General features: G+C 39.6%; 1 pseudogene; it reads left to right on the top strand.

The window, feature by feature from the left end:
- LOC141549096 (protein PALS2 pseudogene) overlaps positions 1–2,923 on the top strand; it is a 109,742-nt pseudogene extending 106,819 nt beyond the window's left edge.
- Positions 2,924–3,994: the final 1,071 nt, after the last annotated feature.

Genomic DNA, 3,994 nt, shown 5'->3' with positions numbered 1-3,994 from the left:
TTCATATACCACAATTTACCCAACCATTCTCCAATTGATGGATATCCATTCATCTTCCAGTTTCTAGCCACTACAAAAACAAATACTGCAAACTCCAGTACCTTTGCCAAGAAAAGCTCTTGGACAGTGAGGTCATAAAGAGTCAGATATGACTAAAAATCAAATGATTTTATAAAATCCTTTTGGAGGTAAATATATCCCATTGATCCCTTACCACAGGAGCAAGGAAAAGAGAAGTATGTATTAGAAAGAAAGGTGGATCTGGAGACAGAAGACCTGAGTTCAAAGCCATTTAGTTCACCTCTTGGAAGGGATTTGAACTTATCAATCTCTTAGGGAAGGGTTCTTCCAGCTCAAAGACATGGATCTTAAGATCACTGAATTTAGATACATCTCCCAGGCACCTTTTTTTAAGGTATAGGTCAGCCCTGAAGGAAACTCAGAATGATAGGAACAAAAAATAACTTGGGCATTTGCCTCATTAGCTTTTGAGGTGTCTATTACTTGCTGGATGCACATTGGACCTTCCAAGAACAAGTAGCAGAGGATTTCATTTCAATCCATCCTTGAGTACAAAAAAGAATGCATAATCCAGGTACTTTTAATCTAACTCCAGTGCATCTTCAAAGTATAAGTGATGTTGTAGGCTCAACACACACACACACACACACACACACACACACACACACACACACACACACACACCCCATGCTGGTTTAAAGACTGTGGCAGCAACTTCCCAGGAGGGCGGGCTGGGAAGAACACTTTCATGCCAATCCAGGAAGCATATTGGACAACGAACCCTTTTTCCTCTGTACTTTTTGGCATTCGTTGTGGAACATGTGGTGGATGTTTAATCTCAGGGCATTACTATTATCACATTCAAAGTCATTTGCCATGAACAGGTTTTTACAGCATGTGAAGATATTGTCTTATTCAAAGATCTCAAAGGCTCCTCAGGAACCTTCAAACTTCCAGTGTGTCCAAAACTGCCTGATCTGGGGCAAAGTCTGATCATTGCTTTCTTGGTCTAAGATTAGCAAACTCCTGATCCTGGTTAGAGTATGGGTGACACAATTGTAGCCTGGAACTTGAGATATTCAGAAACCCACGCTAACTGGGCCCACTCCATTTTTATATTACATAATCTCAACTGAGCCTTCAGTGCATACCAATCCTTTTAAACATCTCTGATGGATTCATTCTCCCACTCAAAACAGCTGATACTCCAAATCTTTTTACCCCTCTTCAAATCTCCCAAGGCTCCCTCTTCTGACAATGGTCTACTGAGACTCTTGTCTTGGACTTTATTGGGGAAAAAACAAGGGGTGGGAGGGGACACTGAAACCAAACCAAGTCAAGGGGAGCCCAGACCCAGCACCTCTATGCATTTGCAATCCTGCTTGGAACTTGGTCCACAGTGGGCATCAGTGGTAGTGGCAGCCAGGGGCTGGAGGCTGGAGTGATGGCCAGGGCCATGGGGTGAGAGCTGCCACTGGCATGCCTTAAGAACTCACCACACACTGCCTGGACTATTATAGCCTTAGTCTCCCTGTCTTAAGTACTCCTCACTTCAGTGCATCTTCCAAAAAGATGCGGCAGGTTTAGATAATCTCACTGAGTTGCTCTCATCTCCAGGGACATGAATTCACCTCATTTTCCTCAAGGTTATCATAAAGAATTTAATTATAAAATCCTTCCCTAATATTCACGAGAGACTAGAAGATCTTAAATTTGAAGCTGTGAGTGATAAAACTTGGAACTGGTGAATGAAAGTCTTGAAGACATCAGCCTTTTTTCATAAATGTAGGTTTTCTCAAGGAGCCTCAGTTTCAGCTAGGTTTGGAGGTCTATGACATTGTGGCATCAAAGTGTTATGATTTAACTTTATCTAGCCTAGAAAGTAATCATCTCTCGGTGAACAACAAGCTGCCACCAGTAGATGCTATTTCTATACTTGATATCCACAAGAGAGTAGGAGAGCCCTTAGGTGGGACACTGAAGATTGAGAATAATGACTTGGTAATTGCTTGAATCCTTCATGAAGAAATGATAGATCAGCAGGGTCTTCTTCGTGTGCCAGTTGTCATTAAGTAGCTCAATGGACAATAGCTTGGGAACAATCTCAAGGAGTTATAAGAGCTCCCAAAGAGCATCAGTGGCAATGTCAATGTCACACTGACAATCCTGCCCAGCTACAGAGACACCACCACTCCTCAGCAGGTAATTCTAAAGTGCCATTTTGATTATGATTCCTACAATGAATGCCTAATTCCATAAAATGAGGCAAAACTGAAGTTTTCAAAAGGAGACATTTTATAGACTGTCAACCTCCAAGATCCAAACTAAGCAAGTAAAAAAAAAAAAAAAGGAAGAGTGTCATTCTTATCTCAAACCAGCCTCTGGAAGAGAAGAAAAAGACTTGTTGAAAGATACTGGAAAAAACCAAGGCCTGTTTGTGGAACTATAAGCAGAAGGGGACAAAAAGAAAGAACGAAAAAAATAATGCATCTCATGACTCAAAATATAGAATATGACCAACATGAAACCTAACCCTGATATATGAAGAAGTAGCCAAAAAATGGCTTCCTGTTCTTATAGTATTGATACCCCAGGGTATTGGCCAAAGAAAGTCGAAGAATAGATTCATAGAATTAAATTTCACTATGTTTGAGCTCACAATTCCATTTACCTCATAGAAACCAAAGGAAGATGAAAGAGATGGCCAGGCATATAAATTCGTGTCGTGAGCCAAGATGGAGGCAGACACTAAAACTATAAGACACTCAGAGCATGGTAAATACCAAGAAAACTTCTTTGACACTAGATAGACTCCATCTTGGAGGTAGCCCAGACTGGGAGGATGTGAATTCTGGACATGAAACCACAGACTCCGAAAGTATTAATGACATCTGAACAATAAACATGGCATATGGCATAAACTCAGATGGAGTCTATTCTGGTTTTCTTGGTATTTGGGGGTACTTCCTATAATTCTCTATATCAGGATTTCATGTTGATCATAAAAGCAGAGTCTCAGTGGGTCGCCATTAGCTGGCTATACCTTTCATGAAGAATTAGACAGAAGGACAACTAAAACTTTATAAATATATATTTGTCTAAGAAACTATGTACAAAGCTAGGCAGTACCTGCCTAGTCAAGGCATTTTTCAGTCTATTGCCAGAAATATTAGTACATGATTGGATTTCTTAATTTCCCTCTAACTGTATAGAGGTAATCTTTCTATTCATATCACAGAAAAATGTATCTAAGCATTTCAAATGTGTTTTGATTTAGCATTTCTAACTTTTTCATCCAAGTTTTCCAATCATTCACTTTAAAACTACATTTTGGTCTCACATTATTCATTCAATAATAATGGGCACTTGAAGCAGTTTTTGTAAAACCCTCAATATTAAGGGAAAACATGAATCACTGAGCTGTCATCCTAATTTAATTTCTTCTGTGAGTAGAATGTTAATAATCAGTGATATAAACAACTTTAGTTTGCCAACTATTCTACTAGAGCCAGCACCTATGTACTTTCATCAGGGACTACTCACCTCTGTAAAGGTAGCCATTTGGATGTGGTTTGGGGGAGTGGAAAAATCAGAGGATGGGGTTTCCTTCACCCAAAAAGTTCCTCAGTAGAAATCTTACTGGAGCATTCTAGCATGGAACAAGCACCTTCTATGAAAGTCCAATTGTCACACAAAAACTTGAAATATCCTTTTGGATGGCTCAGCAGAAACTGTTACAGAGAAATAAGAATTCCAAGACTCATCCAGAAAATTATTTATTTAGGAAGGCATGTGAATGCAAAATAGGTCAGGTCCAAGGCTCTCAGTCAGCACAAGGATCTTGAACCTTGGTTTGTACACAATTAACATATAAAGAGAGTGAAAACATAGGTTGTATTGACTGAGACACCTAGTTTCTTATTGGTCAAAGGCTCACGACACAAATTTATATGCCTGGCCATCTTTTCATCTT

This window comes from Sminthopsis crassicaudata, chromosome X (assembly GCF_048593235.1).
Source record: "Sminthopsis crassicaudata isolate SCR6 chromosome X, ASM4859323v1, whole genome shotgun sequence".
In the NCBI taxonomy this organism is placed as follows: Eukaryota; Metazoa; Chordata; class Mammalia; order Dasyuromorphia; family Dasyuridae; genus Sminthopsis; species Sminthopsis crassicaudata.
Note: the sequence above shows the minus strand (reverse complement) of the source record. Positions and strands in the feature narration are given on the sequence as shown.